Source organism: Musca autumnalis, unplaced genomic scaffold (genome assembly GCF_047663935.1).
Source record: "Musca autumnalis isolate F117 unplaced genomic scaffold, ASM4766393v1 scaffold_1, whole genome shotgun sequence".
Lineage (NCBI taxonomy): Eukaryota > Metazoa > Arthropoda > Insecta > Diptera > Muscidae > Musca > Musca autumnalis.
In genome coordinates, this window is record NW_027411644.1 from 294624346 (window position 1) to 294651707 (window position 27362).

At 36.6% G+C, this 27362-nt stretch overlaps 1 protein-coding gene across 2 annotated transcripts in view; it reads right to left on the reverse strand.

Moving 5' to 3' along the window:
• LOC141389711 (collagen alpha chain CG42342-like) overlaps positions 1–27362 on the reverse strand; it is a 568185-nt gene that overhangs the window by 466164 nt on the left and 74659 nt on the right. For both annotated transcript variants that reach the window (XM_073961631.1, XM_073961632.1), the window contains exon 2: positions 21362–21478. The gene's annotated coding sequence lies outside the window, so the exon portion shown is untranslated. The remainder of the gene's footprint in view (positions 1–21361; positions 21479–27362) is intronic.

Genomic DNA, 27362 nt, shown 5'->3' on the forward strand with positions numbered 1-27362 from the left:
TCTGGGTGGCTTATAACAAAGTGTAAAGGAACCATGAGCAGGACAAAATGAAAATAATATGGACAAAATGCTTGGTTTGGCCAAGAGACAAGTAGATGAATGCCTGGACATTATTAAACCAAAAAAGAACTTAAGAGAATTAAATAGGTGACATAAATTTGCTTTTGTTTTGTTGGTCACATAACACATGGACTCACTGGCTGGTCACTGTTATAAAGTCCAATTCCCAGTTATATGCCCACCTTTGACAACAAATTGTAATGTGGCCCACAAAATATCCATAAAACAAACATAATAAACACTCACAGTGGGATGTCCCGCCAAGCAAAAACACGGCAGCGACTAACAATGTGTATAGTTTGGACTCTGGCCTCTTAAAGAGCACAAACAGATACTCACAAAAAGGAACATAAAAGTAAACGACCACACAATCGCCTTACAATAACAAAGACCATAGGCCAAGTGGGTTATCTTTTTTTTGAAGTCCACATCAGTCTATTCCTACATTCGTTATCTTGTTGTTAACCTGGCCATTGTTCATGTTATGCTGCTGCAGGATTATGTGTTAGCATGTACGATTATGCAAAAATCTGTTGGGCGATGTTTTTGCTGCTGCTGTTTAAGCATTTGAGTAATTTGCTTATTTGTCGCTTTTTTCCTTGTTGCAAAGTCGTGTTTTTAATTTTCTTTTTTTTTTTACAACACATTCATCCTGTTGCTCCATAATTAGTTAGCTTCCGGTTTGAAGCCTTTGCTGCTGCTGGTAAGAAGATATTTGCTTGAGAGCAATGTAGCCTTATAATTCTTTACCTTTGAGACTCAAATTTATTGTAAGCTACATGGACAGAGGAGTTGGTGTTTCTTGTGGTATGAAACACAACACGAATTTGGGAGGAACATATGTAGATACATAAGAGAATATAAAAATCGGGCAACTGTGTTTTTATTATATCCCCAGCTTTTAGGCTAATGGAAATACATATATAAATTTCGATACGATGAAAATGTGCCTTATCGAATTAACGGTTTTAGAACTCAAGTATGTTTGTAAGAAAATCCGTTTCAGATAATTTCGAATCGATTTAGTCATGTCTGTCTGTCCCGCTTGGGCGCACAATTTGGTCTACAATTTGGTTCTCGTAATATTTTGTCCAAACATAGATCAGCTTCCACTCTTTAGGGTACCTCCCACACAAAATTTCAAAATGTTTGGCACAATTGCAGTTTAAGAACATTTCTCAGATCATCATGATCTCTTTGCAGCATGTTGGGCTCGCTGCCCTTTTGCAGCGGTGCAATATTCTGCCGGGGCATGCCCACAGTTTCTGAGATAATTTCCCAAAAAGCTTCACATAACCCTGCGGGCACCAAATGATTGCTGACCACGCAAACTTACAAATGGAGTATCCGATTTTATCCAAACGTACATCGAGTTCCAAGAAGGTCTATATTTAAAAAAAAAAATTTGCTTAAGTACGATTTAAGGCTGTTCGAGATTGGCTTTCAAATTTTTACCGAAAGTACTCTATAAATGTAGCAAAATTTTAAGTGGTGCCCACAATAACTCCCGAACGGCTCAACCGATTTGTCCGAAATTTGGTTCTCGTAATATTTTGTTCAAACATAGATCAGCTTCGAATATGAATTATATCGGTCCACTATTTCGGGTATCAACCGCACAAAATTTCAAGTGCAGTTTAAGAACATTTCTCGGATCGTCATGAATTTTTTGGCAGCAGGTTGTGCACGCGACCTCTTTTACGACGGTACTATTTTCTTCGGGGCAAGTCCATAATTTTTGAGATAATATCCCAAAAAACAGGAAAGAATGATTCAAAATAATCGAAAATAATCCAATTTGAATTTTGAGTTACAGAAAGTTGTTTAGTGAAATCTTAGGTACATTTTTGTAGTTGACTGTATCCTCAATTTTGGGCGGTTCGGTATATGTGGACCAGAATAGGAGAAAAAAGTATACAAATCTAATATTTTCAAAAGTTTTTGGCTATTTTCGCATTTAAGAACCGTTTGCAGACATTTCGAATGTTCCAGAAAGTTGTTACCTGATATCTTTGCTACATTATTGTGGTTGATTGCTTTCTTGAATTTTGAACGGTTTAGTATATATGGAGCGGAAACCTATTTTGGCCATTAAGAACCGTTTCTACAGACTTCGTATGTTCTAGAAAGTTGTTTATTTAGATCTAGCGAACATTTTTTCTAGTTGGTTGTTGGCTTCAATTTTGATCGGTTTGATATCTACACACTAAAATCTGGGAAAAAACATAATGGAAATTTGACCTTGACGATTTTGCCCTTAAGGTCGAATGGACTTTATGTATTCACAATTATTATTCTGTGGGACGAGCGGTTTAGAAGATATGTGCCTGACAAAATGATCCCTTTTAACATCAAAGCCTCAGGACTTTGGAGTCCATAGCCGCGAAAGTTGAAGTGATAGGGAAAAACGCCGAGACACGTATAAATTTTAAAGGGGGTAAGTCCATACTGACTGAAGCAATTACCGCAAAGCTGCGGCCATCAACTATGCATCTTAAAGCAAATCCTGCATTTGTTTAAATCTTTGCACATAGTAATTGTTTATCCAAACTTACATCAAACATGAAGATAGTCCATCGGGCCACGTCTTTCAAAAATTTAGATTTAAAAAGAGGTTAATACCTGTTCGCGGATAAATTGTATGTATAAATCCGTGGATCTTCGTGGTATAGATCGATCGGTCGTGCATAGATCGATCTGATCAAAAAAAAAAAAATCCGAATATTTCATGGTGGAGGGCACTTAAAGTTTGCCCTGTCCTAACTTAACACTTTTTACTTGTTGTTTTTGTTTTTCGTCTGTGAGGCTGGTGAGCACGATAACTCTCGAACAAATAAATTTGGTTTAAAGTTTGGTTCTCGTAATATTTTGTCCAAACTTAGATCAAGTTTGAAGATAGATATAGCCCATTCACTCCCTCGGGTACCTCCCCCACAAAAGCTGGAAACTTTTTGCTAAAATGGTGAGCAAGATAACTCTCGAAGGCAGTAAACGATTTGGTCCGTAATTTGCACATCGTAATATTCCTGCGAAGGGTGCCACCGTAATGCAATGGTATGCACATCCGCCTTGCATGCTGAAGGTCGTGGGTTCGATTCCCCGCCCAGGCAAAATCAAAAAATTTTCAACGGTGGCAAAATACCCCTCAGCCATGTTTGCGACATTTCCTTAGTATTTCAGCCATGTACAACTTCTCTACAAGTGGTGTCTTAGGACACGCCGTTCGGACTCGGCGAAAAACTGTAGGTCCCATATCATTGAGCTAATATGAATCGGGGTGCACTCATTTATATGAGAGAAGTCTCCCTTGTCCCGTATGGAACAATTATATAATATTCTGCGAAATATATATCAGGTTCGAATATGGACTATATCGGTCAACACCTTCGGGTACCTCCCACACAAAATTTCGGAAAAGTACCCTGCTCTCAAATCGCTTGGATTTTCTTTTGCAACAACTTGTACTCACTGCCCCCTTTACGACGGTACAGAGGTAAGTCCGCAATGCGGCGCCACCATGTGTAGTGGCTGTAGCGCACGATAACTCTAGAGCGGATCAATCGATACGATCCAAATTTTGTGGACAAGTCCATGCCTCCTGACATAGTTGTCCAAACCCTCTAAGTTATACGGCGACCAACTGAAATGACTGGAAAAGAAATAACTCCTAAAATAAGATTCACTTCCAAAATGGACTTCTACGTTGATATCCTTCTATAACGGTACCTCCCGACTTTCGGTATTTTAAATATTGTCGATAAAATTTTTAACGGAACTAGCTGCAATTTCACCATTGTGCTTCTCAGTGGTGACGAAACATTGGTCAATGTTTTGTATAGCCCCCACATAGGGTTACCTCTCGATTTTCGGTGTTTTTAAGGTCTTAGCTACATTTTTGGACGAAACAACCCGTAATTTGAGAATTTGACATTTGAGGTTCCCTGCAATTACAAAACTTTTCCACCAAAATTTTTCGAGGTCCACACTTTGAGATAGCCCCCAAATAACTATACCTCCCAATTTTAGGTAGTTTGAGAACTTTAGCTAACAATTTTAACCTAACCAGCTGTAACTTGACATTTGATATTCTCAGTGGTCAAGAAACGTGTTCACTAAAAATCGTCAGCAAAAGTTTTGGTATAACCACCGTATAACGATACCTCAGTGTTCACGAAACTACTTTAGCTACAATTTTTAACCGAACTGGATGTAATTTGACATTTGAGGTTCTCTGTGGTCCCGAAACTTCTCCACTAAAAACTGTCAACATAGGTCCATATTCTGATATAGCCCCCATATAACGGTATCTCCAGATTTTCGATTTTATGAGGATTTTAGCTGCAATTTTTAACCGATCTAGCAGAAATTTGACTTTTGAGGTTATCAGTGAAACTTCTTCACTAAAACTGGTCAACATAGGTCCATGTTTTGGTGTAGCCCTCACAGAACGGCACCTTCCGATTTTCGATAGTTTAACAACAATTTTTAACCTCACCATCTGTAATTTGACATTTGAGGTCCTGTGTGGTCACGAAACTTCTCCACAAAAAAAACTTCAACATAGGTTCATGTTTTGATATAGCCCCCATATAACGGTACCTCCCGAGTTTTACAACTCCTCTAGCCCCAGTGAGCAAGACTTAAATGTTCAGATTTATCCAGACTAACTAAATGCCTAACAACCTAGGCCACATAACTCTTACTTTTAACTTCATTGATACTTTTTAACCCACTTTGAACCACTGTCTCTGCCATATTATGGCCTTAGGTGTTGTGCCACCTAATAAGTAGTAGCAGTAGATCTACATTAATATTTGTTAAAACTTTAACCACACGTATAGTACTAAGTGTCTTTCCGTCCGTTTGCCTGCCACCTTGCTGTTATGTCAGCCATCTTTTAATAGCCAAAAATACATAAAAGAACAAGAGCAGCAGCAACTACTTGAAGTCCTGCTTTATATGTGAATTTTTTTCTTCTTCTTTATGTTATAACCCAGTATTAAAGTTTGTCCTCTTTTACTTTTACTTGAAGTAATTGCTTTGCGGTTTTTTATTTGAATTTATGTTGTTCCAAAGAGAACAAGGAGACCATACCTGGTTGGTAACTTTGCTACCAGGACAGGATACCTATGTCTGTATGTAGCAAAAAGCATAAGGATGAAGAGGACGAGGAAGAAACCACATGAAAAGTTCCGACAAACATAGAAAGGCATACAACACACTGGTGTCTGGCTAAGTTGACATTATAACAGGCGACACTAATACCTGACAAACTGCCAGCAATAGTTGAGTTGTGTACGCATCTGTGTGTGTGCACACTTTCAAGTGAGTTTGCTGGGACAAGGACAAGAAGGTTATGGCGTTGAGAGTGGTGCATGCATAAGTGAATAATGCGCCAAAGTCGGCAGGCAGCTGGTAGACAAATTTAACAATTTTTATGTCGTAGGTTTTCTCAAAGGTGGCTTATATTGCCATGACTCGGTTGGTTTCGGCGGCGGGTTGCTTGTCTTTGGCTTATGAGTCACTTAAGTCATTTGTAAGTTAACCAAACACACTATCTAGCGACGTGAATAACAACATACAAACATACCCAAGAAGTTATACATATACATATGTATGTCTTTTGCTGTCAAATCCTTTAACCGTTTCAACCTTTTTCTTTTTACAAAAATATGTCGCATGATTTGCGGCCTTAGTTAAGCTTTACAACCATAAGAAATTGGATTACCTTGAAGTAGCACACATACAAGATCACACCACAAGCCCGTGTTGCTTGCTTAAATTTTGCACAACTTGCAGTTTGGCAGATTTTCTTAACTATTTTTTTTTTTGGAAGCAAAAGCAATTAATTTTTAAAACTGCAAATCTACATCAAATTTGTGCCAGTCTACCAACCGCCAAAAATTTGTTGCTTCGCCATGAGTAAGTTTGGCGCAATGCTGGTGCAACATATCTGTGGTGTTCTTTAAAGGATTACAAGTTGTATTCTTGTTGTTCGCCCTCTTCTGCACTCGGCTCTATGGTCTAACTGACATTTCCTCTGAGTCAGCTTAAAATCAGCAGAGGAAAGAACATGGCTGAAACCGTTTAGCTGCGGTTTTCCTATTCTATGCTTCAATGCTTCGCGAGTTGTATTGCCATTTACTAAAATGGTGGCAGCAGGAGCATAAGGATAATGGTGATAATGATGATGCAGCTGCTGGTTGGTCTAGTTGGTTATTGCATTCGCTGATTTTTTTCTCCCTCTGTCTGTCCATTAAACTGTCATGCTGGCGTTGATGGTATCACACTTTTGGGTCAAAGCAAGTAATTAGGTAAAGGTGTTAAGACAATTTTGAATTTAAAACTGTTGGCAAAAATAGCTTCAGGAAATGGGTAAAGCTTTAAATTAGCCACATTGGAAACTTCAAATGAGGTACTCTATTCTATAGGAGACCTCAAATGAGGCCTTCTATTCTATAGGAGACCTCAAGTGAGGTATACTATTATAAAAGACACCTCAACAGAGGCCTCTTTTATTCTATAGGAGACCTCAAGTGAAGTCTTCTATTTTCGTATGAAATACAATACATTAGTAGAAGTCTCATGTGGTGTAAAAGATTTCACTTGAGGCCTCTTATAAAATGAAATACCTTCTTTGAGGACTCCTATGGAATAGACGACTTCACTTGAGTGAGACTTCCACTGAAATCTCAAATGAGGTCTTCTATTCTATAGGAGACCTCAACTGAGGACTTCTTCTCTATAGGAGACCTCAACAGAGGTCTTCTATTTTATAGGAGACTTTAACTGAGGTCTTCTATTCTATAGGAGAACTCAACTGAGGTCTTCTATTCTATAGGAGAACTCAACTGAGGTCTTCTATTCTATAGGAGATCTTAACTGAGGTCTTCTATTCTATAGGAGACCTCAACTAAGGTCTTCTATTCTATAGGAGACCTCAACTGAGGTCTTCTATTCTATAGGAGACCTCAACTGAGGTCTTCTATTCGATAGGAGATCTCAACTGAGGTCTTCTATTCTATAGGAGACTTCAACTGAAGTCTTCTATTCAATAGGAGACCTCAAGTTAGGTATTCTCTACCAGAGAAGGCCTCAAGTGAGGTCTTCAATAAGTGAGTGAGGTTAAGTGAGGTCTTCCATTCTATACTAGACCTCAAGTGAGATCTTCTATTCTATAGTACGCCTTAAGTAAGGTGTTGTATTCTATAGCAGACCTCGAGTGAGGTCTTATATTCTATAGGATACCTCCAATGACGTCTTATATTCTATAGGACACCTCCAGTGAGGTCCTCTAATCTATAGGAGACGCCCTGTGAGGTCTTCTATGCTGTAGATGACCTTAAAGAGAGCTTCTCAAATGAGATCTTCTATTCTATAGGAGACATAAAGTGATATCTTATATTTTGTAGGAGACCTCAATTGAGTTCGTCTATTCTAAAAGAGGACTCCAAATCGACCTTCTATTCTATGACAGGCCTTCCTGTGTTCTATAGAAGTCCTCTACAGAGATATTGTATTCTATAGGAGGCATTAATTGGGGTCTCATTTGGACTTTAAGTTCATATTAAGGCTGTTTTGGGCCGTCTAAATAAATTTTAACACTTCAGTACTCTCAATTCCACCTACATATTGTAATTGTAATTTTCCACAAACATCCCAGACGGGGCGAGGGAGGCTTCTCTCCTTGTCCACATACGAATAGACTTTAAAAAACGAAACGAGATCCTAAAATTCCCCTATATGACAATTACCAATCAATTTCCGAATATCTCACAAATAAATGCAATTAACATATTCAAGTATTTGTCTTATAACAAAAATACATACATATATACACACATATACATGTACTCGAATTCATTTTTTAATTTGCAATTCATTGTCACATTTTTCTAATCTGTCAATGTAGATAAATAATACCCAAGTTGATATGGTATTTTTTTATTAAATTCTCCGCACATAAAACTTTTTTTTTCTAAATTGTGACATACATTCGTTCATTCGTCACATTCACTACATTGATGAATTGAAACAAATTAAATAAAAAACCCCAAATTCAATTATAATTTTTTGTTGGTAATATATTTAACCTTTAACTGACTTTTTTCCTCACAGAAAAAAAAACAGAATTCATTACAAGCGTTATGTTTTCGTTCGCAACAAAATCCCACAATTCGAAATATATGCTTCAACGCATATCAAAGTTTAGCTTCATGTGATATGGAAATACTTTCGTATGTTGTTATTACATATGTATGTATTTTTTCTGAGGGTATGGTACTCATAATTTAATCAATCATCCATATTACTCTTCGCCTTTTTTGGATGTGAGAGATAGAGGGTATAATAAGTTTTATGCTTAGTTACATTTAAATAATGAAGAGTAGAAGCTTGTGCAGCAGCAACAACATATGGGAAATTAGTTTTTCAAAAGTGGAGTGGATATAATGGTTGTAGTTCATATTTTAATTTTAACCAATGAAATGAGCATTATTTCACTATTATATGTAGGTATATGAAAGCCTGTATACATCTGAACATCTATACTTATAAAAGAGTTCAGTAATGATGACTCACTGACTGACTGATTCATAATCAACGCCCAGGCTAAACGGCTGGAGTTAGAATCTTGAAATTTTGAGGGAGTGTCACTCTTGGTCCCAAGGTGTCAGATAAGGCTGGATTTTTGGAAATTCGAACTAGAACGGTACGAAAAGTACTAAAAGGTACTAAATATGGTACCCTTAGTATTAGGCAAACGCGAAGAGCTAGAATTCTGAAATTTGGAATGAGGTTCACTGATGGAGAGTTAGAAAGGTGTACCAAAGGGTTTTTGGAAATTCGAACTATAAGTGTACGAATAGTACTAAAAGTTACTAAATTTAGTACCATTTGGTATTACGTGAACGGATAGAGCTAAAATCTTGAAATTTGGAATGAAAATCAAGGTTTAGAAGATGAGTTGATATAAGGAGGTGGTTTTGAAAATGTGTACTCATGTGTACGAATAGTACTAAATGGTACTAAATTTAGTACCATTTGGTATTACGTGAACGGATAGAGCTAAAATCTTGAAATTTGGAATGAAAATCAAGGTTTTGAAGATGAGTTGATATATGGAGGAGGTTTTGAAAATATGTACTCATGTGTACGAATAGTACTAAATGGTACTAATTTGGTACAATTTGATTTTGGGCGAACCGATAAAGTCGGAATTCTGAAATTTGGAATTACTATTACTGTTGGAGTGTAGGTTTGAGATATCGAGGTAGTTTTCGAAATTCGTACATATGGGTACGAAAGGTACTAAATAGTACCAAATAAGGTACAATTTGGATTTGGGGGAACGGATGGAGCTGCAATTCTGAAATTTAGAATTAGGATTACAGTCGGAGTGTAGGATAGGTAGTTTTGGAAATTTGTATTTATGGGTACTAAATGGTACTAAATTTGGTACAATTTGGATTCGGGCTAACGTATAGAGTTGGAATCCTGATATTTGGAATTAGGATCACTGTACGAACAGTAATAATGGTACGAAATGTAGTACAATTTGTATATGGGTGAACGGATAGAGCTTATTTCCTCAAATTTTTACTGAGGGTCAATGATAAAGAGTAAAACAGATGTACCAAAGGGTTTTTGAAACTATGAGTGTGCGAAAAGTACTAAATGGTACTAGATTTGGTAAAATTTGAGTGAACAAATAGACCTGGAATCTTCAAATTTGGAATTGAGATTGCAGTTGGAGTGTAGGATAAAGGTAGTTTTGGAAATTAGTACTTATGGTCAGCGGATAGCGCTTGAGACCTGAAATATGAAATTAGGATTACTGTTGGATTTTAGGACTAAGGTAGTTTTGGAAATTCATAATTATGGGTATGAAAAGTATTAAGTGGTACTAAATTTGGTACAATTTGCATTTGTGGGACGGATAGAGCTAGAATCCTTGGATTTGGTAAAACTACTGTTGGAGTGTGGGATTGAGACATGGAGGTAGTTTGTGAAATTCGAATTTTACCAACTGGTACTAAATAGTACAATTTTGATTTGAGTGCACGAATAAAGCTGGAATCCTGTTATTTGGAGTTAAGGTTACTGTTGAAGTGAAGGATTGAGGTAGTTTTGATACAATTTGTTATTAGGCGAACGGATAGATGTGAAATCCTAAATATTTCGAAATAATATTACTGTTATTATTTGGTATTAATGTCAGTGTAGGATTGGTATATGTGGTTGCCAGGATGAGTGTTGGTGTGTAGCGTATATGGAGGTGGTTTAAAAAGTATGTGCATACCATATATACACGAAAAGTACTAAATCGTTCTAAATTTGGTATCGGGTGTAGCGTCATACCATGAAAAGTACTAATTGTTACAGAATTTAGTACAATTTGCTTTTGTGTAAAGGGGTTTTTGGAAAGCCGTCCTAGAAAAGTACGAAAAATACTAAAGGGTACTAAATATGGAAGTTCGTACTTATGTGTACGATAAGTACTAAATGATACTAAATTTGGTACAAATTGGATTTGAGTAAATGAATAGAGCTGGACACTTGAAATTTGGTATTAAGATTACTGTTCGACTGCAGGATTGAGGAAGTTTTGGAAATTCGTACTTATGGGTAAGAGAAGTACTAAATGGTACTAATTATGGTACAATATGGATTTGGGGTGAAAGGATAGAGGTGGAATCCTGAAATTTGGAATTAATGTTGTTGTTATTTATTGTAGAACTGTAATATGGTAATTTATATTTGATGTATATTTCGGCTAAAGGTCAGTGAAAAGACGTTGTTTATGTTTAGTTTTAAATTTTTATTTTTATTCCAATATTTTGGTTGACTTCTTTAATTAATATAACTGTAGAAGTGTAGGATTCAGGTAGTTTTGGAAAGTCATACAATTTGGATTTGGGTGAATTAATAGAGCTGGAATCCTGAAATTTGGAATTGCGATTACAGTTTACGATTACGAAGGGTAGAATTCAGGTTTTGAAAAATCGTACTTATGGTTACAAAAAGTACTAAATTTGGTACAATATGGATTTAGGTGAACGGATAGCGGTAGAATCCTGCAATTTGAAATTATGATTATTGTAGGCCTGTTGAATTGAGGAAAGACAATTCGTACATATGGGTACGAAAGTTCTAAATTTGGTACAATTTGGATTTGGTTTAACGGATAGGGCTTGAGTCTTGAAATTCGGAATTAAGATTACTGTTAAAGTGAAGGATTGAAAATCCGAAAATCTTACATATGGGTACGAAGAATACGAAATGGTACTAAGTTTGGTACAATTTGGAATTGCACGAACGGATACAGCTGGAATCTTGAGATTTGGAATTACGATTACTGTTATTATTTTGTATTAATGCCAATGTAGGGTTGGGGTATGTCGTCGAAATACGTACCATAAGTATACGAAAAGTACTTAATGGTACTCAATTTGTTGTTGGGTGTAGGGACAGTGCTGGAATCTGTATTTTTCGTATTTAGGGTGAGTATTGGCGTGCAACGTTGGTCTCGCTGTTAATGTGTAAGGGTGATATACGGCTAATATTTTTGAAAATCAAATAAAGGGGTATGAAAAGTACTAAAATAAAAAAAAATATTGATTAAAACTGGTATTAGTACAACAAAATTTTCAGTGTTCGTCATTTCCATATTATATATTGTTTATTTTTGTTTTATATCCTTTCCGCATACGAAGTAGCGGGCATTTTGCTAGTATGTATATACATTACAATGACAAATATTTTGAGAGTGCAAAACGGAACAAGTAAAAACGGCCTTAGGTTTGGCCGGGCCAAACTTTGTATACTTTTCCATATTACAATTACATTGAAGCCAGACTTCAGACGAAAATCGGGTGGTACCTATGCGAAGACTAAATAATATGGCAAATACGAGTATCGAAAATAAGGAGGAGTCGTTCCATGGGAACCTCTGCCGACCTTTCTCTGTGGGAATATTTTATTTCCCCAACGCAGTCATTATTCCAAATTTCAGCCATTTCGATGGGCTATACCATTACCACCGATGGGCTATACCATTGTCCAGTCGAATGAAGAATGCCAAACGGATAGAATAGTTTGGTAAGAAAAGATATAAGATAAATTGCAAGAACATTTATATTTGTGAAATAATGGGGAAGCCAGAGATAGGCGCTTACACTATAATGTCACAAACGGCACGCTAGTTGGCTTCACAGTCCGGTCGTAGGAACGAAGTGTTTAAGTGAGGTCTCCCTTAAACTAGAAGAGCTAAATTGAGGTCTACTATAGAACGGAAGACCGAATAGTTCAATGGACGTCTCCTATAGAGCTAACGAATTCAATTGAGGTCTCCTATAAAAAAGTGGAGCTCATATAAAAAAGATGAGCTCTATTGACTTAGATCTGCTATAAAGTACCGGAACTCAATTAATTTATCCAATAGAACAGCTGAGCTCAATTGAGGTATACAATAGAACAGAGAAGCTCAAGTAATGTCTTCTATAGAATATAAGAGATCATTTAAAATCTTCTATGGAAGAGAGGAGTTCAATTGAGGTCACCTATAGAACAGAGGAGCTCAATTAAAGTCTACAATAAAATAGGGGAGCTCAATTGAGGTCTCTTATATAACAGAGCAGCCAATTGGAGTTTCAAATAGAACAGAGCATCTCAATGTACTTCTACTATGGAATACAAGAGAAAACTGAGGTCTTCTATTAAAGCGAAGAACTGAATTGAGGCCTCCAAAAAAATAGGAGTTTAATTGAAATATCCTATAAAATAGAGAAGGTCAATTGAGCTTTCTAATAGGGTAGATGTGCACACTTGAGGTCTTTTCTAGAACAGAAATTCTCAATTGAAATATTCTATAGTATAGAATAGCTTTATTCAGATCTCCTAAATAATAGGAAAGCTCTTCCATAAAATTAGCAGACCTCAGTTGAGGTTTCTACAGAAGAGCAGATTTCAGTTGAGGTCTTCTACGGAATAGCAGATGTCAGTTGAGGTCTTTTATAGAAAGCAGTTTTAGCAGATGTCAGTTGAGGTCTTCTGCAGAAGAGCAGATTCCAGTTCAGGTCTCCTATCAAATTTTAGGCTCTCATTTCAGGTCTCCTATAGATTAGCAGACCTATGTTCAGTAGTGGGATTCTCTAACGCATTTTTTGGTTATCGACAAACATCGTTAAAATTAAAATGCTTATAATTTCGGTAATTAAGGATATTATTCGGTAAGTTAGCGACTAATAAAAAGTAGTCGCAAAGTTCTACGGATACCAACAGTGATGTCACCTTTTATTTGAACTTTTCATTTATAATTTTGCGTTTAAATTTGACCGATTTTTGTCGGTAACCAAAAAATGCGTTAGAGAATCCCACTACAGGTATTCTATAGAACCTCAGCTGGAATACCCAATCCACAGTTTAAATCTGCTATGCAAAAGAAGACCTCAGTTGAGGCCTCCTATAAAAAAGAAGAATTCACTAGAGGCCCCCTGCGGAAAAGAAAACCTCAGCTGAGGTCTGCTATGGAAAAAATAAACCTTAACTTAGAGCTCTTATAAAACAGAAACCTCAGTTTAGGTCTCATAGAGAATAGGAGACATCAGATGAGGTCTCCTTTAGAATAGCAGACCTCAGTTTAGGTTTCTTATAAAAAAGAAGGGTCCACCTGAGGTATTCAATTTAAAAGAAGACCTCAGTTAAGGTCTGCTTTAAGATGAAGATGAGGCCTCCTATAGAATATCACATCTTAGTTGAGGCCTTTTACCCTCAGTTGAAAAATTCTATAAAAAAATTAGACCTCAGTTGAGGTCTTCTATGGAATAGTATGTATAAGTTGAGGTTTCCAATAGAAAAGCGGACCTCAGTTGGGGTGTCCTATATACAATAGGAAGACCTCAGTAGAGGAGCTCAAGTGAATTCTCCTATAGAATAGACGAGCTCATGTGAGGTCTCCTATGGAAAATAGGAGCTCATTTGAGGTCTCCTATAGAATAGAGGACCTTAATTAAGGCCCCCTATAGAATATAGGTCAATTGAGGTTTCCTACAGAATAGAGGAGATCAATCGAGATTTCCTACAGAATAGAGGAGCTGAACTAATTTCACTTCGAATAGAAGAGGTATAATATAGAATGGAAACGAAGAAATCTTAGTTAATAACATTAAATAAATGTATTGTTTAAAGGCTCTACCCAACCATTCTCAAAAATACCTCGTATTTAAATTAGTTTTTTTTTGTTGTAAATATAAGACGCTAATGCCACACAAGTTGAAGTGTAACAACACATTGGAAGTTGTCTGTAGTTATTCTATGTCGGATATTTGTTCTATACTCTTGGCTGCAGCATTGATAAACATTCACACATTACAATTCATTAAGAATATACTTGCGTACACATACACAAGTATGTAGAACTAACATTATATGTACAAACATCCATATGAATGTACACATAACACAAAATACAGATATGTAATAAAATGTTTACCGAAAATCATGAGAACGGTATTGTTTGATGTATCCCTAGATATTCATGTGTATTAGGAACAGATGGGGACAATTTTTTAAGTACACAAATTGGAAAGTTATGTCTGAAAAAATTGCAGAAAAAATTGATATTCAAATTAGCAACACTACTTAAAAATCTTCAAGTTCTTCTTGTAAAATTGTCATCTTCTTATTCAACTTTAACGTAATTAATTATTTCCAGTTTGTTCCCATTTCCACCCTATTAAATGTAAATACAAAATGTTCTTCGATACACCACATTATGCACAAGTATCTGAATCGAATTCACAATTGAAAGATACAATTGATGAGGACTCATGATACCAGTCGTAATAGCAAATATATATTCAATGGATTCTATAGATGCGGAGATAAAGCGAAAGAATGACTGAATGATTGGACGTATGAATGGCTGTGTTGAATGGTGGAGTGCCAATGTGGAGAATAACAATATTTGCCTCGATATCGATAATCAATTGTCAAGAGGTGGAGAATGAATGAAGTTTTAATGATACCCTCTCTACTGCTGTGTTTGTTGCTGTTAACATTCGGGCTCATTGTTATCGAATATGATGCTGAGTGAAGCTATTCTAGTTGTTGTTTTCTGTTGGTTCCGAAACTGCTGTTGCCAATACTTTAACAATAATCATCATCATCGTCGACATCAGCAAGCATTTCGAGTATTGCAAGAGTACAATGAATAACCATTAAAACCAACAACAATAAAATTAAAAAATAAAATAAAAAAACACAACAGAATGTCATTAAGTGTTCAATTGGAAGTCATGAATTCAAGTTATTGTCAACATTTGTAGCTACTCAAACAACCCACCCACAAGCGAAAAACACACTTGAACGTGTGCACAGGGGTCATTTGAACTTCCTCTGGTTTTATGGAGAGTACATTGTGAATATAAACGAAAATGGGGAACCGAGGAATTGTTACAATAATTAAATATCTGTCTCACAAAATTACTCACAGCTGACATTTCGTAAGGGGAGAGCAAACTAATTGGCATACATTATAAACAACCTTAGGGTAAATTTTATTAATTTAATAAACTTCATTTACTCAGAGATGTTGGTTTAGAATTTGAAAATATTTTTTGTTTGAATTCTACTAAAATGAAGTCACAAAATATTCAATTTACAGGAGACCTTAACTGAGCTCTTCTATTCTACAAGAGGCATCCTTGAACTTTCCTATTCGATATGCGTCCCCAATAGAACTCTTCTATTCTATAGGAGGCCTCAGTTGAGCTCTTCTAAAATATTCGATGTCATAGCAGACCTCAAGTGGATTCTTCTATTCAATAGGATACAACAATTGATCTGTTTTAATCGGCAAGAGACTTTAATTGAGGGTTTCGATCCTATAGGAGACTTCAATTAAACTCTTCAATTCCATGGGAGACCTCAGTTGAGCTCCTAATCTATAGTAGATCTCAAGTGATCTCCACTTTTCTACAGGAGATCTCAAGGTAGTAGCTCGCCCATCTATAAGAGACCTCAGTTGGAATCTTCTATTCCCCAGGAGACCACAACTGAGTTCTTATGAATTAGAGGACACCTCAACTAAGCTCTTATATTCTACTATTCTATTCATTAAGAGACTCAATAGCATTAATTTATTCATAGGAGCATTCAATCGATCTCTTCTATATTAGAGGAGACCTCGGTTTAGCTCTTCTATATTTTAGGAGCCCTTAATTGGGTGCTTCTATATTATAGGAGACCCCAATTGTGCTCTTTTACCTTAATTGAGCTCATCTATTCTATAGGAGACCTCAGTTGAGCTCATATATTCTATAGGAGACCTCAATTGAGCTCATATATTCTATAGGAGACCTCAATTGAGCTCTTCTATTCTATAGGAGACCTCAATTGAGCTCTTCTATTCTATAGGAGACCTCAATTGAGCTCTTCTATTCTATAGGAGACCTCAATTGAGCTCTTCTATTCTATAGTAGAACTCAATTGAGCTCTTCTATTGTATAGGAGACCTCAATTGAGCTCTCCTATAAAATAGAAGAGCTCAACTGAGGTCTCCTATACAATAGAAGAGCTCAATTGAGTTCTACTATAGAATAGAAGAGCTCAATTGAGGTCTCCTATAGAATAGAAGAGCTCAATTGGGCTCATCTATTCTATAGCAGACCTGAATTGAGCTCCCCTATTCTATAGGAAACCTAAATAGAACTCTTCTATTCTATAGGAGACCTCAATTGAGCTCTTCTATTCTATAGGATACATCAATTGAGCTTTCCTATTCTGTAGGAGACCTCAATTGGGCTCTTCTATTTTATAGGAGAACTTAATTGAGCTTTTCTATTCTTTAGGAGACCTCAATTGAGCTCTTCTATTCTATAGAAGACCGCAATTGAGCTCTTCTATTCTATAGAAGACCTCAATTGAGCTCTTCTATTCCATAGGAGATCTGAATTGAGCTGTTCTATTCTATAGGAGACCTCAATTGAGCTCTTCTATTCCATAGGAGATCTGAATTGAGTTCTTCTATTCTATAGGAGACCTCAATTGAGCTCTTCTTTTTTATAGGAGACCTAAATTGAGCTCTTCTGTTCCAAAGCAGACCTCAATTGAGCTCATCTATTCTATAGGAGACCTCAATTGAGCATTTATATTCTAAAGGAGACCTCAATTGAGCTCATCTATTCTTTAGGAGACTTCAATTGAGCTCTTCTATTCTGTGGGATACCTCAATTGAGCTCTTCTATTCTATAGGAGACCTCAATTTAGCTCTTCTATTCTATAGGAGACCTCAATTGATCTCTTCTATTCTATAGCAGACCTCAATTGAGCCCTTATATTCTACACGTGACCTCAATCGAGCTCTTCTTTTCTATAGGAGACCTCAATTGAGCTCATCTATGCTATAGGAGACCTCAATTGAGCTCATCTATTCTATAGGAGACCTCAATTGAGCCCTTCCATTCTATAGGAGACCTCAATTGAGCTCTTCTATTCTATAGGAGACCTCAATTGAGCTCTTCTACTCTATAGGATACCTCAATTGAGCTCTTCTTTTCTATAGGAGGCCTCAGTTGAGCTCTTCTGTTATATAGGAGAACTAAATTGAGCTCTTCCATTATATAGGAGACCTCAATTGAGACCTTATATTCTATAGGATACCTCAATTGATCTCTTCTATTTTTAGGAGACCTCAATTGAGCTCTTCCATTATATAGGACACCTCAGTTGAGCTCTTCTTTTCTATAGGAGACCTCAATTGAGCTCTTCTATTCTATAGGAGACCTCAGTCAAACTCTTCTATTATATAGGAGACCTCAATTGAGACCTTCTGTTCCATAGGAGACCTCAATTGAGCTCTTCTATTCTATAGGGGAACTCAATTGAGCTCTTCTACTCTATTGGAGACATCAATTAAGCTCTTCTATGCTATAGGAAACCTCAGTTGAGCTCAACTATTCTATATGAGACTTCAATTGGGCTCTTCTATTCTATAGGAAACCTCAATTGAACTCTTCTATTCTATGGGATATTTCAATTGAGCTCTTATATTCTATAGGATACCTCAATTGGGCTCTTCTATTCTATAGGAGACCTCAATTGAGCTCTTCTATTCTATATGAGACCTCAATTGAGCTCCTCTATTCTACACGAGACCTCAATCGAGCTCTTCTTTTCTATAGCAGACCTCAATTGAGCTCTTATATTCTATAGGAGTCCTCAATTGAGCTTTTCTATTCTATAGGAGACCTCAATTGAGCTCTTCTATGCTATAGGAGACCTCAATTGAGCTCATCTATTCTATAGGAGATCTTAATTGAGCACTTCTGTTCTATAGGAAATATTAATTGAGCTCGTCTATTCTATAGGAGACTTCAATTGAGCTCTTCTATTCTATAGGAGACCTCAATTGAGCTCCACTATTCTATAGGAGACCTTAATTGAGCTCTTATATTCTATGGGAGACATCAATTGAGCTCTTCTTTTCTATGGTAGACATCAATTGAGCTCTTCTATTCTATAGGAGACCTCAATTGAGCTCATCTATTCTATAGGAGACCTCAATTGAGCTCATCTATTCTATAGGAGACCTCAATTGAGCTCTTCTATTCTTTAGGAGACTTCAATTGAGCTCTTCTATTCTATAGCAGACCGCAATTGAGCTCTTTTATTCTTTAGAAGACCTCAATTGAGCTCTTCTATTCCATAGGAGATCTGAATTGAGCTGTTCTATTCTATAGGAGACCTCAATTGAGCTCTTCTATTCCATAGGAAATCTGAATTGAGTTCTTCTATTCTATAGGAAACCTCAATTGAGCTCTTCTTTTTTATAGGAGACCTCAATTGAGCTCTTCTATTCTATATGAGACCTCAATTGAGCTCCTCTATTCTACACGAGACCTCAATCGAGCTCTTCTTTTCTATAGCAGACCTCAATTAAGCTCTTATATTCTATAGGAGTCCTCAATTGAGCTCTTCTATTCTATATGCTATAGGAGACCTCAATTGAGCTCATCTATTCTATAGGAGATCTTAATTGAGCACTTCTGTTCTATAGGAAATATTAATTGAGCTCGTCTATTCTATAGGAGACCTCAATTGAGCTCCACTATTCTATAGGAGACCTTAATTGATCTCTTATATTCTATGGGAGACATCAATTGAGCTCTTCTTTTCTATGGTAGACATCAATTGAGCTCTTCTATTCTATAGGAGACCTCAATTGAGCTCATCTATTCTATAGGAGACCTCAATTGAGCTCTTCAATTTTATAGGAGACCTCAACTGAGCTCTTCTATTCTTTAGGAGACCTCAATTGAGCTCCTATATTCTATAGGAGACCTCAGTTGAGCTCTTCTATTCTATAGGAGACCTCAATTGTGCTCTACTTTTATATAGGAGACCTCAATTGAGGTCTTTTATTCTATAGGAAACCTCAACTGAGCTCTTCTATTCTATAGGAGACCTCAGTTGAGCTCTTCTATTCTATATGAGACCTCAATTGTGCTCTTCTATTCTATAGGAGACCACAATTGAGCTCTTATATTCTCAATTGAGCTCTTCTATTTTATAGGAGACCTCGATTGAGCCTATGTTACTTTCTATTATAGCCTATGTTACTTTCAGATAATGCTGCAAGAATTTTGGAAAAATCTGTTCAGCAGTTTTTGAGTTATTAAGGCAGTAAACCCTAATTGGGCTATACTGTTCTATAAGAGATATCAATTAAACTATTCTCTTCTACAGAGGACCTCAACAGTTTAATGTTCTATTCCATTGGCGACCTCAATTGACCTCATTATTCTATATGACATTATTCTATATGACACCTTCAGATTTTTTTTCTGTTTGATAGGAGACCTCACCTCACTTTTATAGAAGATCTTAGCTATCTAGTCGCTAGAAGCTAGCTAGAAGACCCCAACGTTTTCCAATAAAATATAAAAACCTAATTTGAAATTACTTCCACACAGTTTTCCCTTCCTATAGTTTTCCCATTGAACCCCTCTTTTATTAGCTTGTTTGGAAATGACAAAAACAAGAACTTTTTGCACACTCAAAATATAAAACAGAAAAAATCTTCTGTTTCATGTTTACGCTTTCCTTTTTTTATGCCAGGGCAACGAGAACAAAAGAAAACTTTCGAGACGCTGAAGAAAACAAAATGGACCGGCAACGAAAACAGAACTGTCATCAAACAATGGATGACTGTGTACGCCCCAAGTATACGGCTGATGACAAGGGTTGCGAGGGGCTATACAGTTCTTTGAGCTGTCATGAAATGCTTGAATTGAATAACAAAATGCTTGGCTCGTTGAGCGAGCGAGCCAATGAATTGCAGAGCTTTTTTGCGTTTCTTTACAAATGCATACCAATTGAATACAATTTTCAATTAGTTTTATTAAGGAGTTTCAAGTGCAAAAGTTCAATTTTATTTTCTTTTGAGGTGGCCTAGAGGGAGGGAAGGGTAGTGCCCGTTCTGTAGATTTTTTCTTGTTCTTGGTCTGGCTTGGCTTATTGCCTTCATTAAAACCAATTGAAATGAGATTTTTTGTGCTTAACATTCGGTCATATAGTTTTCGCAAATTAATTTAAATGAAATCGTATCTTTTGTTTTTAAAGAGCCATAAAAAAGGAATGGGTAGATGGACGATGGATTGAGAAAATTAACAACAAAATCATTGACCACATTACAGTAAGAAAAAGTATCAATAACCACATTACAACAAACACTCAAATAGTTATTGGCAAAACATTGTGTGGTATTCCAGGCACATAGCTTTCCTTGTGATAGGCTATTGGCCATCGAGAATACACATCATATTGGCCGGCGGCTACATCTAAACAGGTTGTTGACATTTCAAGGTTATTGTTATTGCCAAAAATGTTCAACAATATACCAAATGAAATGATGTTACTAATCCTCTCACGTAGCCAGCTTTTCAGGACTGTGACCTTTACGATTCGTTTGACCCCACTTGTTATTAATCTTAATACATCATTAGAGTCTTGTTTTTAAAGTTTTGGATTTCGTTGTGTAGGTTGCGTTGCTGTCCCTAAGAAATACTGATGAAGGTCAATTTTCCAATACCAGTTTAATACCATGCGAAGAGCTTTAGGATATTTAAAGGTCGTTTACGATGGGAATATTTGTTATTAGTCACGATTAGTGTAGAGGAATGGAAGAAACATTTTTCGTATTTTGAGCCTAAAGGAAGGCACGTGTTATGAGGAATCCTGTTGAGTACCCTTTAAAGCGGTGATTTCTATTATTTTTTTTACTAAAATTAGCTTGGCTTACCTTTAGTTTGAATTTGTTAAAGTTGTAAGTATTCCAAGATGGTTTGATAGTTAAATGCATATCAACAGAAATTTAATAGATTTTTAATCACTGTTAATCCGATTTCGATTCGAAACACTGTAAGTAAAAAAGAACAAATTGAGAATAATAATTAGTAAATTGCAGAAGAATTTAAATTAGTGAATGACATCATATCTATAACAAAGATCCCTATAGCCTGAGTTCCAAACTTAGGGACTCTAAGCAGGACATGCTTTAAACATGTTATCGCGATTACACAATACGACGAAAATAACGCAAAGGAAAGAGAAATAGCAATGACCTGTTGAACCAACTAAAGAATTTTGCCGAAAAGAAAATTAGTTATGAACTAAAGTGGACAGGACGTCACATGGGACTTGATTTGGACCAACTTTAAACAGTAGATGATATAGCAAAAAACGGATTCGGATACAAATTCGATTCCCAAGCAGATAAATAAAATAAAAATACCCCTCAGCATATTGTAGGCGACATTTCCTGATTATTTTCTAATTTATAGTAGACCTCAATTGAATTTCGGATGCCGCATGGGACATGATTTGGTACGACTTGAAACAGAATTTGTATCCAAATTTGATTCGTATGCCAGATAACGGTGAAAATATACCACACAGTATAATGTAGGCAACACCTTCTAAGTATATGAGTCATATAAAACTTTTCTGGATATAGATCCTATATATACAGGAACGTAGCCGGAAATGCATCTCGTCACCTTTTGGAATGACCAAAGGACAAACTTTGAACTTTTGCAAGTAAAATATAAAAAATTTCTAAAAAATATATCAGTCGACTTATACCCAGCATGTGTGAATTGAATCTTTCATCTTTGGACAATAAAGAATCAAATACTCGCTTACTTATTTAGCTGGCTCATTACAGAACATTTGTTCCATAGACCGCACTAAGAAAAGATCTCCAATTCTCTCTGTTTAGTGCTTCGCTTTCTGGAATACCGCGCCTTGTCATTATACGCCTTTTTAGCGGGTTCATCATCGCTCATTCCTATTATATGGCCTAGCCAACGCAATCGCTGCATTTAGATACGTTTAACTATATTGATGTCGTTGTATAGCAGATACAGCTCGTGGTTCATTCGACAATGGTTTCAGACCCCAAGTATGTTTGGACGAAATGGGTTTCAGACAATTTGGAGTCGATTTAGCAATGTCCGTCCTTCTGCCTGTCTGGCTGGCTGGTGCGCACGATAACAGATTAACCGATTTAGTCCAAAATTTGGCCTTCGTATTTTGTCCAAACTTAGTTTAAGTTCGAAGATGGGCCATATCGGTCCACTCCTTCCGGAACCCCCGGACGGATCTGCAGATTCGGTCCAAAATGTGACCTTCGTAATATTTTGTTCAAACTTAGCTTAAGTTCGAAGATAAGCCATATCGGTCCACTCCTTCAGGTACCTCCCCCACAAAAGTTCAAAAATGTTCGGAAAAATTTTGCGCACGATAACTACTGATGAGTGTCAGATTTGGTCCATAGTTTACACATCCTAATAAATCTACCAGGTATAGATCAGTTTCGAATACGAAGTATATTTGCTCACTCCTTTCGGGTACCTCCCACACAAAATGTTGGATAATTTCACTTTAAGAACTGCTGTCGAATCACTTTGATTTTTGTTGCAGCAACTTGTATTCGTTGCCTCAATTACGATAGTAAAATTTTTTTAAGGGCAAGTCCATACTTCTTGGGAAAATCGCCCGAAAGTTGTAAAAAACCCCTATGGCGCCATAAGTAGTGAATGAAGAGCTCGAACCGAATACTGCGTTCGTTCACACTTTGCATATTGTTATATTTCTTTGAAAATATTCAATAATACACAAAAGTTCGAAAATATTCGCTAAAATGGTATGCACGATGTCTCATAGACTTTGCAACCGATTTGGTCCAAACTTAAATCTGTAAATATTGTCAAAACTTAGTTTACTTTCAAATTTGGGCCCTATCTGTCCAATGCTTGTGGTACCACCCACACAAAAGTTCAACATTTTTGTGTGGTAAAGGTTCTGTTCGAGGATCCTTTGGACATGTTTACCAAAGGTTATCCTAGTGGCCCTGTCATAAAGAAGCCCTATATATCTATATCCCGGCAAATGTTTGAGCTTTAATCCTATTTATACTTTTGTCGGTTCATACGCCCAAAAATTTTTAAAACCCCCTAAATACACAAGTTTTTTTGGGAAACAGTGCTTCAATCCACACAGGCAAAGCCTGATACCTTTTTACTTGTTATTTCACAACTGATATCGTTTGTCAATGGACGCATTGCGCGTCGACACCATCAACTTGGTCTTCTCGCCGTATACCGCCACACCCACGTTAGCAGATTCTCCTTCGACCTCCATAAAGGTATCAGTTACTTCTTTTACTGATAGTCCCATGATGTCTATATCATCTGCATAAGCAAGTAACATGCGGCTATTGGTGTAGATTGTGCCACTGCTTTTGACGTTTGCCTCTCGTATAACCTTCTCTAGCAGGATGTTGAAAAGATCACACGAAAGGTTGTCTCCTTGCCTGAAACCTTTTTTGTATAAAACTCTTCTGAGAGGTTCTTTCCTATTTTAACTGAAGATCTTGTGTCAGTTAGAGTCACTTTACAAAGCCGAATGAGTTTCGCGGGGATACCAAATTCAGACATGGCGATCGGCATCTCTTGGGTCTTCTCCTGGATTTGTAGCAGGGTCAATATCCGCACTTGCCAGTTCTAAAGCCGCATTGGTACGGACCAATTATTTCGTTGACGATGGGCTTTAGACGTTCGGGAGAAGACTTATGCCCCTATAGAAATACTGGCTACGCAACTAAAATCCGTTTCCCAATAATTACGGTTTAGAAGGTTTCCAGTATTTTGGTTTGTTTTTGGACATATTAATTTACCGACAAGATATACATTTTAAATTAAAACTCAAAAGTGTTGGGGAGAAGATACCTGGAGGAATGCATACATCCATCCATTTTGGAAGTGGATCCTATTGCGGAAGTCATTTCGTTTCGATAAATAGCCCGCCCACCAGTTATTTCAGTTGGTCCCCGTATAATTTCGTATAATTTCTTCGAACAGATCTTAAACTACACTTAAAGAAAATGTTGAACATTTGTGGGGGAGGCACCCTAAGGAGAAGACCGATATGCACCATTTTTATTGAACTTAAACTAAATTTGGACAAAATATTAGGAGATCTAAATCGGTTGCTCCGCTTAGCAGATATAAGCTTCGTTCCAGTACTTTTTAATGGTAAAAGTGTCAAAAGAGAAAACCGTTGAAAATGAGTTCCACATACACATTTTTCCAAAATGTACGGGAACGGAAAAATTATAGAAACGTCATAAAAACTGGAACAAATGTCAAAGTCGACGTGTCACCCAAACCGAAGCCGGCAAACATGTAGCACATTTTTGCTCGCCCATATTTGTTGTGTAAAAAGTTTCTAAAGAGAAAGCTATTCAGCGCCATTTTTGTTCAAAGAGAAGTGAACATTTTGCAACTTTTTTGGTGTACGGGAACGCATTTTGGGCAAAAATGTGTAAAAACTTTTTAGTTCTGGAACGAAGCTATAGTGACATTTTCTGATTTTTTTTTTTGGGAGTGGGGTGATGCCGGTATGTGCGGACCTATATTGCCCATCTTCGAACTTAAACTAAATTTGGATAAAATATTACGAATGTCAAAGTTTGAATCGAATCGGCTGATCCGATCAAGTGTTATCGTGCGCTTACAGCTTTCGGGCTATTTCTTCAGGAAGTATGGACTTACCCCTTAAAATGCAAATACAAGTTGTTATAACAACAATCAATAGGATTCGGGAGCAAGATTTAACCAAAACTTTTCCGAAATTTAGTGTGGGAAGAAGTGGACCAACATCAAGAACTTTTATGAGGGAGGTACCGGAAGGTGTGGACCGATATTGTCCATATTCGAACTTAAACAAAGTTTGGATAAAATATTACGAAGGCCAAATCGGCTGATCCCTTCGAATCGTGCGCTCCAGCAACTACACATGGTGCTATAGGGGTTCTTACACCGTTCGGGCTATTTTCTCAGAAATTATGGGCTTGTCCCTTAAATAACTTGTACCGTCGTAATGGGGCCAGCGAATACAAGTTGTTACAACAAAAATCAAGTCGATTCGAGAGCAGGTCCTAAACTGAACTTTTCCAAAAAAATTGTGTGGAGATATCCGAAGGAGTTGATCGATGGAGTCCATATTGGAAGCTCCTCTATGTCTGGTAGAAACTTCACGATGTGTAAAGTATGTACCAAATCGGTTACTTCAAGAGTTTTCGTGCGACAATTTTTCCAAAAAAATATTGAACTTTTGTGAAGGAGCTACCTAAAGGAGTGGACTGATATGGTTCATCTTTGAACTTAAGTTAAGTTTGGATAAAATAATTTGTGGACCAATTCGATTCATCCGTTAGAGAGTTATGGAGCGCTCCAGCAAGCCCAACAGACGGACGGTCATTGCTTAATTTACTCCAAATTGTTTAAAACCGATTGCGTGTCTTTATCCTAAATGCTAAAATCGAAAATTGTAAGAATGGAATGGATTCGCGATTATTAGCGAAAAACAAGTTATAACCCTCGTACATTCCCTGAACATTGTTAACCTGGAGCCATACATACATATACATTCCCTGAAAGTTTCAGGAAAATCGGTTCAATAATTTGGTAAAGATAAAATATCGCAACGCAATAAGACATTAATTATAAGTATTTGCTTCTTCAAATTTCAAATCTATGAAAAAATTGCTCATTTTTTATTTTATCAAACAACAACAACCATTGCCATTCCGCCGCACCTTTATTTAGGATTTAAAGAATAACCCTAATTAAGGTGAGAAAAGGTCGAATGTGCAAAACCCATATAATCTCCCTGAAACAAATGACAACTATTAGTTTTCATGAAATTTAATCCGGGCAATACCTCAATGCAGAAGTTGTTTTAATATAAGGATGTTTAATAAATTTCATTTTAATCCTTAGGCATGTGTAGGGACACACACAGGCACGCACACGTACACATTTCACATTTATCCATTGCTATTCATCACGTTTGTTAAAATAACCCCCGAATAGATCTTAAACAAAGTTAATTTTCCAGTTAATGCAACAGACCCAAATGGCAAAAGTAAGGCCAGGGGAACCAAAGGAGTTCAAATGCCTTCAACAAAAAAAGAGAAATCTCATGTTACTTTACCACAAAAATAAGGGTGGCAAAAATAAAACACAAACCAAGCAGATGAAAGAAAAAACAAAACAAAAAAACAAGGTTGCAAATGTAAGCCGCACATAATAATGAAATTCAACATTAACAACAACGGCAACAATAACAACATCCAAACAATGTTGAGATTTTTGGTGGGTTTTATTTTATTTGGCACAAATGGCAACAAAGCCGAAATTTACATACCCAGCCAACAAAAAAAAAAAGAACGGAAAAATAACCGAAATGAAAAACAGCATTACCACAAAACAACAGCCATGTTGTTTAACAACAAAGTTACAACATTAGGGAGCAACACTCACTGTGTTGGTTTCGTTGTGAGCTCACTTTTTTTGGGATTTCCCGTGAAAAAAGCTTTGCCAAATGAAAGAGACGCGTTGAAGCGTTTCCATTTTGTGTGTGTGTTTACCACACAGCGTGGTTTTACTCCCAAATGACATTCAATGGCATTCATTCGATGAAATTATTTTTTGCATTTGTTGGGTGTTTCTTTTTGTTGGCACACCAGATTCAAGCTTCCACAGGGAATCGGGATTTTTGGAAACAACAAAAACAACAGTTTAAAAAAAATGTGTCCAGACCAGCCAGACATGGCTTTAGGAACAAACAACAAATTACATTTTAAGCTAATATCATTAAAAGGTTTTACAAACGTAAATGTTTAAATTCAAATTTTAATCCAGTCGATTTGGGTATATGGATTGCATATAAATTGT